Source organism: Mobula hypostoma, chromosome 11, assembly GCF_963921235.1.
Source record: "Mobula hypostoma chromosome 11, sMobHyp1.1, whole genome shotgun sequence".
In the NCBI taxonomy this organism is placed as follows: domain Eukaryota; kingdom Metazoa; phylum Chordata; class Chondrichthyes; order Myliobatiformes; family Myliobatidae; genus Mobula; species Mobula hypostoma.
In genome coordinates this window covers 50,860,236-50,873,091 of record NC_086107.1, presented here as the reverse complement: position 1 = coordinate 50,873,091, position 12,856 = coordinate 50,860,236, and positions in this window count along the sequence as shown.

Here is a 12,856-nt window from a genome sequence, read left to right as displayed (position 1 = left end):
TTATATATAGTTTATGTTTAATTTATGTTTTTCCTGTGAATGCTGCTTATATGATGATATGTGCTTGTAATTTTGCGTTTTGCTGGTCAGTTCAAGAACTGAGTGGTTAAAGGGAAATAGCTGTTCTTTAATCTGTTTTTTTGGGGGGGATTTCAACCTTATGTCCCTCCTGCCCAATGGTAGATATGAAAATATGACATTTTCCAGATGGTAGGGATTTTTGATGATGCCTTCTTGAGGCAGCACCTCCTGTTGATGGTAGGGAGGGATGCACCCATGATGTATTGTTCAGAGTCTTCTTCTCTGCAACTGTGAACTTATATTCTTAAAGGTGAAAAAGATTAAGTTTTTTTTTTGAGCAGCTTCCAATATTTTCTTTAGGAACAATTGCAAGATTTAATTATGTCTTGGACAACATTCAGTTGGAGACCTTATGTACATCAGATTAAAAGTGATTGCCCATCTGAAAAAAAGGCATAGCCAGAAACTGCTCACTTAAATGTCTCCACCAAATGGCAGTGCTTTAGTACTTACATAAATGAAGCAGTTAGTGACCTTGCACAATTTTCAGGCTGCTGCCTTACATTTGACAGCCAGAGTTAAATCTTTCTTAATGTGTGAAATAGTAACTGCAAAGGGATATAGATGTTCAAAAATAATGGGAAGATTATGAAGAATTCCATAGCAACACAGTAACACATGCATAGAATTGTGCGGTGACAGAATCTCCTATAAAATACAATCTTGTGAACAATCATATGATAATTACTAGTCTATTAATTATAAATTTAAAAACACTTTTAAAACATTGGAGATGACACTGCTGGATTTATATTTACAAGATATGGAAATAAAAACATAAGATTGACTTCTGCTGTTTCTTAAAAAAAGCAGAAAAATTGGCAAGAAGTAGATGCACCTGATTATTCTGAAATTGCTAAATCAAACTGAGCACCAGTTTGTTAGATCACTGTAGTGATGGGAACGGCATTTAATATGTCATTGAAAATAAATACTACTTTTAGCATTGCTGACATCTGCCTCATGTTTAACTTCAATTTGAAATTATTCAGAAGACAGTGTAACACAGATGCATAATCATGTTTCTTCATTTATAATACTAACTTAGTTACTACAGCAATTATATGTGCAGGAGGCCACGTACTTCAAGGGGATTCAGGAAGCTGTTATATTGCCTGATACTCAGATGGGAATGACATAGGAGATCTCTGAACTTTAGGATAAATATTCTCACTATGATATACTACATGTTTGTGCCACAACTCGAGACGAAGAAAACCCATCCGGCCAGCTGAAGATCATACAGCTTTACATGCAGATGTGTAGCGTATTTTGCTTTCTGTATGTGAATTTGTGTCGAAGAGAAGCAATATGAGGGGTGCATGAGTAGTGATCTGTGGGAGTACTGCAGTTGTATCTATTTCAAGGCTGCAAAGCATTAACCTTGAAGAAGTTAGTCAGCTTAAGGGATTTCTGCCTGCACCATTTGTAGGTGCTGGAGGAATCATTTCTGGTAACGATTTCTGCAATCACTGCCCTCCGCTTATATAATGTGCCTGTTTGGGGAGCCTTGCAGGCAATTTTTGATTATCTGTGGTGCCTGTGAATAAGAGAGCAGCTGACATTGTAATAAAGTCAGAAAATGTTGGAGATATTCAACAAGTCAGGCAGCAAAATGACAAATGAGAAATATATGCTGCCTAACCTGCTGAATATCCCAAATATTTTCTGTTTTTATTTCAGATTCCTAGAATCTTCTATTTATTTGTTTCTGTTGTACTGATTGAAAAGGGATAAATGGATAAACTAAATAATTACAGGCTAGTTAGTTTAACTTAATTAGTTAGCAAATTATTGGAGTCAATTCTGAAGAATAGTAATACAGCAGAGAAAGAGACAGATTTAGATGATTGACATGGATTTGTTGAAGTCAGGTCCAATTTGACTGAACTTTTGAAGAGGTATAATGGGGAAAGAGGGTTATTACTATGGCAAAACAGGAGACAATTTGCCCTATCTGCTCCATAAGAATTCCCTCCAGATCAATTCCATCAGCCCTACTTCTTTGATTCTTCACTCAGGGGTGACTTGCTGTAACCAACTAATCTTCCAATACATCATTGGCTTGTAGAAGGAATCAGAAACCCACATGGTTACAGAGATGGCGCCTTTTGCCAAAGACCCAAATTCCAGACTCATCAGAAAAAAATAAGATCAACAGATTAAAAGGAGAGTGATAAACTGGATTCAAAACTGGCTCAATAATAGGAGGTAGTGGCCACTGATCAGGGTGCTCTTGTGAGTGGAAGACTGGACCAAGTGAGGTAGCAGAGGCTCAGTATTTGGTCTCTTGATATTGTCACAAGTCCAGCAACAATGAATATAGAATTGAGTCAGTTTTTATAAACAAACAAACATTTATTAAACTCCGCTCAATAACAGTTAAATGTAAAAAAACAACTAACTTAACCAGAAGTTAACTGTTATACGGCAATTTAACAAACAGTCAAACCTCTAGAACATTTCTTAAAGTGGTAAATTTGAACACAATCTTATAGTGGTAAATTCAAAGTCCAAGTGATTTACACAGTCAGTAAGGAGAGACTTCTCTGGAAATGGATTTCTTTGAAGACAGTGACATTATTACTGATCCTGTCCAAAAGATTCACGAAAAAGGAAATAAAATGGCTTAAAGAAACTGACCTTTTTCCTGGATGGTGAACACTGCACAAACCTTCCTGATCTTGCAGGAGTTATCTCAGATGCAGGCTACTATTCCTGAACGAAGATTCAATAAGGTTGATCCTTTATAAAACCGCCGAACGACACCAACTTTACTCAATCCTTTGGCTTCCTGCACTTTGGTAAGGTCTTCACTCTCCAATACTAGACTGTAAAGGTAAATCAAAGGTGCAACACATAAAAACTGGCAGCGATTTTACCTTACAATAGTGTTACATACCTCATGGGTATCTTGTGACTGTCTTATGACCATGATGTAATTGAGTATCTTGTGAGCATGATGTAACAGTCTTGTGATGGTGGGGCGATGTAACTTTCCCACCAGTGTGAGGTCACTTGATGACATGTTTTCAACAGGTATATAACGGGAAACCTCTGTTGTTACACAGTTTAGTTTGTTGCTTAATTTGTTAGTTACTCCGTTATGCTGTGTATTCGTCTCATGACGCAGTTTCGTTTTAAAGTGAAGCTTTACTTTCTATTGTAGGTCTAGTAGTGGAGAGTGAAGACCTTACTAAGTATGGGATCCTAAAGGATTGGGTAAAATTGGTGTCCTTCGGCGGTTTCATAAAGGATCAACCTTATTGAATCTTCGTTCAGAAATAGCGACCTGCATCTGAGATAACCCCTGTAAGATCAGGAAGGTTTTTGCACTGTTCCCACTCCAGGAAAAGGTCAGTTCCTTTAAGCCGTTTTATTTCCTTCATCGTGAATCCTTTGGACAGAATCAGCAGTAACGTTGTGTCTTTGAAGAAATCCATTTCCAGAGAAGTCTCTCCTTATTGACTGGGTAAATCACTTGAACTTTCAAATTTACCACTTAAGACTGTGTTTGAATTTACCACTTTAAGAACTGTTCCAGAGTTGCTGTATAGCAGTTAACTTCCGGTTAAGTTAGTCATTTGAATACTTTTCGCTATTGTTGAGCAGAGTTTACTAAATGTTTATGTTTGTTTATTAAACTTGACTCAATTATGTATTCATTGTTGCTGGTCACATGACAAAATTGGGGGCTCATCTAGATTGTTCCGATTTTGAACTTAAGTGCTTGTTTAATTATCAGTTTGATTTTGAAAAGGGAAATACTCGATTCTTTTGTTTGATTGGTCTGTGGGTGGTGTTTGGCAGCAATGAATATTGACGAGCTTATGGCATCGGCAGACCAGGAGTTATTAGGGAAGGCGAAAAAGGGTGATGTATCTGAGATTGCTAGAAGATTGGACCTTAAAGGAATTACGAAGGTTACAACAAAGCCAGTAATTCAGAGGGAAATCGCGGAACACTATATAAATTCGGGAGTTTTTGATGACGTGGAGTTAGATAGGTTCCCTGTAAGTAAAGCAGTGATCCAGTTGCACCTGGAACAGGTAGCGTTAGAAAAGCTTAGAGTAGAAGCTGACTTAAAACGGAAACAATTAGAAGCTGACTTGGAACGAAGTCGGTTAGAAGCTGCAAATAAACAGAAGGAGTTTGAGCTAGCGATAGAGCAGTTAAAGTCCGAGAATCAGTCTTCTGGTTCTAGGAAACAGTTTGTTGCTTGTTGGTAAGTTATATTGGCTTCTCCATTTAATAAGACAGAAGTGGATAAATATTTCCAACATTTTGAAACTATTGCTCTGATTTCAGGGTGGCCAAAAGAGAAATGGCCAGTGATGTTACAGATTGTAATTAGAGGTAAGGCACAACAAGTTTATACAGCTTTAACTGCTGAGCAAGCACTTGATTATGATATTGTGAAGCAGCATATACTAAAAGCGTATGAACTGGTTCCAGGAGCTTGTAGAGAAAGATTCAGAAATTTGAAGAAATCCATGGAAAAAACATACGTGGAATTTGCCTACGATAAATCTGTGTGTTTTGAGAGATGGGTTTCCTCTAAAAATGTGAATGGGGAGTATAATAAATTAAAAGAGTTGATTTTAATGGAGGAATTTAAAAGGAGCATCCCTGTTGAGGTAAGGATATACTTAAATGAAAGGGACACTGCTACATTGCAGGAGTCTACTAAATTAGCAGATGAGTATGATTTAATCCATAAGAGTAAATTTCCTCCAGGTAGAACTTTTAAAAGGAAAAATAGCACAGAGAGTCAAGGTAAACCAGAAATTAAATCAGAAGTTAGTGAGAAAGGTAAGGATGAAGGGAAACATATGAAGGAAAGACATTTTGGTCCTATTTGTAATTATTGTAAGAAACCTGGTCACGTAATAGTTAACTGTTTCCAATTGAAGAAAAAGGAGAAGTAAGCAGTCCCAGATGCTTGTGTGTAACATATTGAAACACCTGTAAATCCACAGGGTTTGATAAATACAAATGAAGCTTTGTCAGAGTCTGACCAAGTTAAGAGGGGATATGATCATTTTATAACTGAAGGACTTGTATCCTTAAAAGAGGGATCCACTCCGGTGCCAATAAAAGTCCTTAGGGATACTGGAACTTCTCAGTCACTGATGTTAGACAGTGTTCTAAGGTTTAGTGATGAGTCTGACATTGGTGAGGTAAACTATATACGCAGTGTTGGGAGTGCCCTTATGCCTGTACGTTTGCATAAAGTAAATTTAAGGTCGGGGTTAGTTACAGGACCTGTTAAAGTAGGACTACAACCCAGTTTACCCGTGAATGATGTTTCTCTATTGTTAGGAAATGTCTTAGCAGATGGAAAAGTTTTTCCTGAAGTCCATTTGACAATAAAGCCTATCTGTTAGGAACAAAAGATGGATGTTAACACGGATTCCTCCTGTGTTGTAACCTGAGCTATGGCTAAAAAGATTGATGTGCAGGATGAGTCTGTTACCCATAACTGTTCAACTCGTGATTCAAATTTTGAGGATATGTCAGAAACTTTCTTATCTTCATTGTTTGATCAAGATTCTTGTAGTAAGTCTGACCATGAAGATTTGTCTCTGTCTCGGAAGGAGATGATAGCAAAGCAGAGTAGAGACCCTGATAATATCAAATTAAAGGAACAAGCTTTTCCAGATAGTGAAATTGAGAAGGTGCCAGTAGGATATTATTTTGAGAAGGGAGAATTAATGAGGAAGTGGAGATCACCTACAATTCCTGCAAGTGAGGAATGGAAGGTTTTTCATCAGGCAGTAGTTCCTAAAGTTTATTGGAAAAAGATTTTAACTGTGGCTCATAGTATACCTTTGGGTGGCTATCAAGGTGTGAAGAATACAGTGAACAAGGTTTTTAAACATTTTTACTGGCCTAGTTTAAGAAAGGATGTGGCAACATTTTGCAGAACGTGTCATACTTGCCAAATTGTTAGTAAACCCAATCAAGACACTCCAGTGGCCCCGCTGCAACCTATTCCCACATTTGGTGAACTGTTTTCCAAAATTATTATAGATTGTGTAGGCCCATTGCCAAAAACCAAAATTGGCCATCAATATTTGCTGACTATCATGTGCACAACATCTAGGTTTCCAGAGGCAATACCACTGAGGAATACAATGGCTAAAACTGTAATAAAGGCTCTTATAAAATTCTTTACTTACTTTGGGTTGCCTAAGGAAATACAATCTGATCAAGGTAGTAATTTTATGTCTGGATTGTTCCAGCAGATAGTTTGTAAACTGGGAGCAAAACAGATTACCTCGTCTGCATACTATCCAGAATTGCAAGGAGCCTTGGAGAGGTTACATTCCACCCTCAAAACTATGATTAGGATGTATTGTGTAGAAAATGAAAACGATTGGGATGAGGGCGTATATTTACTTCTATTTGCAGTACAGGAGTCATTGCAGCAATCCTTAGGTTCTAGTCCTTTTGAACTTGTGTTTGGGCATAGAGTTCGAGGACCTTTGGCCTTGTTAAAAGAACAGTGGTTTAATAAGGAGGTACATACTAATTTGCTGGATTATGTTTTAAAATTTAAAGAAAGATTACATAAATCTTGTAGTTTAGCTAGGGAAAATTTAAAATCGGCTCAGGAGAAAATGAAAACTTGGTATGATAAGGAAGCTAGAATGAGGTCATTGAAGCCTGGAGATAAGGTGTTGGTTCTTTTCCCAGGGCAAACGAACCCTTTACAAGCTAAGTTTCAAGGTCCTTATGAGGTTATGTCTAAAGTTAATGATGTGGATTATGTGATAAAAATACCAGATCGAAGAAAGCCAATGCAGCTTTGTCATATAAGTATGATAAAACCATATTATGAGAAACAGTCTGCTACTATGACTGTTGTGTTCAATAATAATTAGTCTGATCCCAATAGGAACTTAATGGATGATTCATCTGAAACTCATTTTAAACCCAACATTATTTCTGTCAGATTACCAAACTCAACAATTCTGGAAAATATTGATGAGAAATTAGCTCATTTATCATTAAACCAGGAATGTGAGCAAATAGAAAGAATCCCTATTATTGATCCAAAAAGGTTACATCAACAAATCAAGACTATCACTGGTAAAAAGCTCCTCTGTTCTTCAGGTGGATATTTGAAAGCAAAGGACGGTACCATTATCATGGAAAAAGATGAGATTATGAACAGATGGACTGAGTATATTCAGGAATTGTTTGAAGACGATCGAGGCAAGAAACCAGAAATTAAGAAAAACATTGAAGGTCCAAGTATTTTAAAATCTGAAGTTCGTAATGCAATAAATAAAATGAAGAAAGGAAAGGCAGCAGGTCCTGATGAATTAGTAATAGAGCAAAATATCACCATTGAAGATTATGGAATTGAAAAACTTACTGATTTAATCAATGACATATATGAGACTGGAATGATACCAGAAGAGATGAAAAAATCAGTATTTATCACTCTTCCTAAGAAACCTGGAAAAATAGAATGTGAATTACATAGGATAATAAGTTTAATGAGTCATATCACCAAGATACCTCTAAGAATTTTGATGACAAGAGCTAAAAGTAAGATACAAGCTGAAATAGGCAAAGAACAATGTGGTTTTGTGAAAGACAAAGGTACAAGAAACACCATATTGATGTTAAGGATACTATCAGAATGAGCAATTCAAGTGCAAAAAGATTTGTTTGTTGGTTTTATTGATTATACAAAAGCATTTGATAAAGTGAAGCACAATAAGTTATTTGAAATATTACAGAAAACTCTAGATCTAGATTCGAAAGACCTCCACCTAATCAGAAATCTGTACTGGGAACAAACTGCCACAGGAAGAATAGATGGAGACGTGAGTCAGTTTACGAAAATCAAGAGAGGCATTAGACAAGAGTGTGTTTTCTCAGCTGATTTATTTAATGTGTACAGTGAGATAATACCACAAAAAATGAGAGACATCTTGGGAATCAAGTTGACGGTGAAAACATCAATAATTTCAGATATGCAGATGACACTGTGTTAATTAAAAGGAAGAACTACAAAACTTAATTGATATAATTGTTGAAGAAAGTGCAAAAATGGGTCTATCTATCAATTGCAAAAAGACAGAATATATGGTGATATCTAAAAAGAAGGAGAATCCTATCTCCAGGCTGAGAATAAACGGGGAAGACATAAAACAAGTACAGTACTTTTGATACTTAGGCAGCTGGGTGACATCAGATGGCAGGTGCAACGTGGACATCAAAAGAAGAATAGGGATGGCAAAAGACACCTTTATGAGAATGAAGAGTGTACTGACCAATACTAAACTAGGCATGACAACCCACCTCAGAGTACTGAAATGTTACGTTTATCCAGTTATGTTATATGGCTCAGAATGTTGGACAATATCTAGTAACATGAGGAAACGAATTGTAGCAGCAGAGATGTGGTTTTTGAGGAGGATGCAAAGAATATCATGGACAAAATGAATATCTAATGAGGATGTATGAAAGAGCAAACACAAAAAGAGAAATAATGTATGAGATCATGAAAAGGCAAAGTGACTTCATTGGACATGTGATTAGGAAAGAAGAGTTAGAATGCACAGTAATTATGGGAAAGATTGAAGGGAAGAAAGCAAAAGGAAGACAAAGACAAATGATGATGGAGACAGCAGCCAGAGAACTGGAAATGAATACCAATGAATTGATCCACTTGACCCGAAACAGGAGTGTGTGGGCCATGGCAGTCAGAGCTCAAACTGGGCATGGCACCTGATGATGATGATGACAGCCAGAGCAGAGGCAGCAGATGAACCAGTTAATTTTTAAATATAGGGATTTATTTCCAGACGTTCCTAAAAGAACCACAGTAGCTTCACATGATGTAGATGTTTGAGATGCCAAACCCGTAAATCCACATTCATATTGGATGAACATGGAAAAACGTGAACTTGCTGAACAAGAAATTAAGTATAAGTTGGAGAATAATATTACTAGACCTAATTCGAATTGGAGTTCATCATGTGTTATGGTGTCTAAGCCAGACAATAGTATTCGGTTTTGTACAGATTACAGGAAGGTGAATGCTGTGACAAAAACTGATGCATGTCCAATCCCTGAAGTGGATGATTATGTGGATAAAGTGGGAAATGCAAAGTTCCTTACAAAGATTGATTTGTTAAAAGGTTATTGGTGTGTTCCATTGATGGATAGAGGTAGAGAGATTTCTGCATTTGTAACACCATCTGGGTTATATGAATATAATGTTCTTCCCTTTGGGATGAAGAATGCACCAGGTACTTTTCAGTGGATGATTAATTCTGTGATTCATGGGTTAAAAGATACAGATGCCTATATTGATGATTTAGTTACAGGAAGTGATACTTGGGAAGCACATATTACTGCAGTGGACAAATTATTTGAAGGGCTTTCAAAAGCCAACTTAACTATTAACTTAGCTAAAAGTGAATTTGGTCATGCCTCTGTGACTTACCTTGGTTATGTTGTGGGTCAAGGTAAATTAGCTCCTGTTCAGGCAAAAGTTCGGGCAATTTTAGAGGTACCCATTCCATCTGGTAAAAATACTCTCAGAAGATTCTTGGGAGTGTAGGATATTACCATAAATTTTGTAAGAATTTTTCTGACATTGCCCTTCCATTAACTAATCTCTTGAAGAAAAGTGAAAAGTTTGTTTGGACAGAGCCTTGTCAAGAGGCATTTGATGAATTGAAAAATATGCTATGTCATTAACCTGTGCTCATGTCACCTGACTTTTTAAAACCATTTTCATTAGCTGTAGATGCTAGTGATGAGGCTGCAGGAGCAGCGTTACTTCAAAGGGATGAGGGTGATGAGGCTGATCATTCAGTAGCTTACTTTTCTAAGAAATTTAATTTGCATCAAATAAATTATTCAACTATAGAAAAGGAATTATTATCTCTTATTTAGCCTTTTCAACATTTTGATGTGTATGTTGGTACAACTCAGAAGCCACTCATGGTTTACACCGATCATAATCCATTAGTGTTTTTTAGTAAGATGAAAAGCAAAAATAGAAGGTTAATGAATTGGAGTTTGATGTTACAGGAGTATAATATTTTGATAACTCATATTAAAGGTAAAGATAATATGATTGCTGACTGTCTACCTAGATGTTGAATGTACAATGTAATTTTCTTTTGATGGAGTGGTATTGTAACATTTGTAATACTCCTACTGTATATTAATTTGTAAGGTGCTGCATGATAATACTGTGTATATTGTGTATGTTGTAGATTTTATACACTTGTATTTTTTTGTAAATAGTTGTTAAAATTTTGCTCATAGAAGACCAAAATTTTCCTTTATTGGAGGGAGGTGTTACATACCCCATGGGTATCTTGTGACTGTCTTGTGACCATTATGTAATTGAGTATGTTGTGAGCATGATGTAATGGTCTTGTGATAGTGGGGTGATGTAATTTTCCCGCCAGTGTGAGGTCACATGATGACATGTTCTTAACCGGTATACAAAAGGGAAACCCCTGTTGTTACGCAGTTTAGTTCATTGTTTAATTCATTAGTTACTCCATTATGCTGCGTATTCATCTCATGATACAGTTTCATTTTAAAGTGGAGCTTTACTTTCTATTGTAAGTCTAGTAGTGGAGAGTGAAGACCATACTAAGTACGGGAACCTGAAGGATTGAGTAACGTTGGTGTCGTTTGGTGGTTTCATAAAGGATCGATTTTATTGAATCTTTGTTCAGAAATAGTGACCTGCATCTGAGATAACCCCTGTAAAATCAGGAAGGTTTTTGCAGTGTTCACACTCCAGGAAAAGGTCAGTTCCTTTAAGCCGTTTTATTTCCTTCGTCGTGAATCCTTGGGACAGAATCAGCAGTAACGTGGTGTCTTTGAGGAAATCCGTTTCCAGAGAAGTCTCTCCTTATTGACTGTGTAAATCACTTGAACTTTTGAATTTACCACTTAAGATTGTGTTCGAATTTACCACTTTAAGACTGTGTTCGGATTTACCACTTTAAGAACTGTTCCAGAGTTGCTGTATAGCAATTAACTTCCGGTTAATTTAGTCGTTTGAATACTTTTCACTATTGTTGAGCAGAGTTTAATAAATGTTTATGTTTTTTTAATAAAACATGACTCAATTATATATTCATATTCATTGTTGCTGGTCACGTGACAATAGAAAGTAAAACTCCACTTTAAAACAAAACTGAGATGAATACACAGCATAATGGAGTAACTGACAAACTAAACAACGAATCAACTGCGTAACAACAGGGGTTTCCCTGTTATATACCTGTAAGGAACATGTCATCACGTGACCTCACACTACTGGGAAAATTACATCACCCCACCATCATAAGACCATTGCATCATGCTCACAAGATACTCAATTACATCATGGTCATAAGACAGTCACAAGATACTCATGAGGTATGTAACAATATATAAATGATGTAGACTTAGATATTGAGGATATTATGAAATTTGGAAGTGATATAAAACTGACCATGTAATCAACAGAGAGGAAAGCATTGGTGTGGCCGAATGATCGAATTTAATCTATAGATCTGGGGCAAGTGCAACAAAGTAAGGGAAAGTGAAATCTGTGGGAGGATAATGGGTGAGAAGGATGGAGGCTGTTGTCTGAAGAATGCAATATAAAAAGGCAAATTGGTTAAAAAAGGCATATGGACGCATATTTTCTTTTCCCGCAAGGCTATGTAGATATTTTTAAACATTTGTCATCCATCTGAACCTTATAAATTGCTACATTAAGACTTATAATGCAGAAACACAGCATGAGACCATTAGATAACTATCAATATGCTTTATCTAGGGAACTTATTCCTTCTGTTCCACTGTTGCTTGAGAGTTTGAAGAAGATGATTCTTTCTTTCTGAAAGAACTTTCAATTCTTATTTATTATATAGATTACCTCTACTTTAGAGACAACACTGAATCATGTCATCTGCAGGAATTCTCTGATGTCTGTCCAATAGCTGGGTGTATAAATAGAGGACAAGAGGATGAATATAGGGTCCTTGTGGAGGACTTTGTCAAATGATGCAAGCTGAATCATCCACAGCTCAACAGCAGTAAGATAAAGGAGATGGTGATGGACTTTAGGAAGACTAAGCCTGCACTGCATGTTACTGTTGATGTGAGGACGTAGATGTACTGAGGACTTACAAGTACCTGTGGGTGCACCTGGATGACAGACTTGAGTGGAGCACCAACAGAGAAGCTGCCAGAAGGGCCAGACTCACTTGTACTTCCTGAGGAGATTGGGTCCATTGGATTATGCACATGTCCCTTGGATTCTCCTTCACATGTTCTACCAGTCTGTTGTCGCCAGTACAATCTTCTATGTGGTGGTGTACTGGGGCAATGGCATCAACATGGGTGATGCCAACAAGCTGAATAAACTGATTAGAAAGGCTGGGTCTGTCATAGGAGTCAAACTGGACACACTGGAGACTGTGGTAGAACGAAGGACCCTACGGAAAATCCTGGCAACTCTGGACAATGTTTCTCACCCTCTGCACGCACCTTGGCTGAACGGAGGAGCACTTTTAATAATAGACTAAGACAACTGTTCTGCTCCAAAGAGCACTATATGAGGTCATTTTTACCCTTGGCCATTGGGCTCTATAATGAGTCAACCTATAGCTGGGGAAGTGCTTCTGTTAAACTGTTTGAGGTAACTTATTTTTTATTCTTTCTTACTCCTCTTCTAATATTTGTATATTTGTATATCTGTGCACTTGTAATGCTACTGTGATACTGTAAT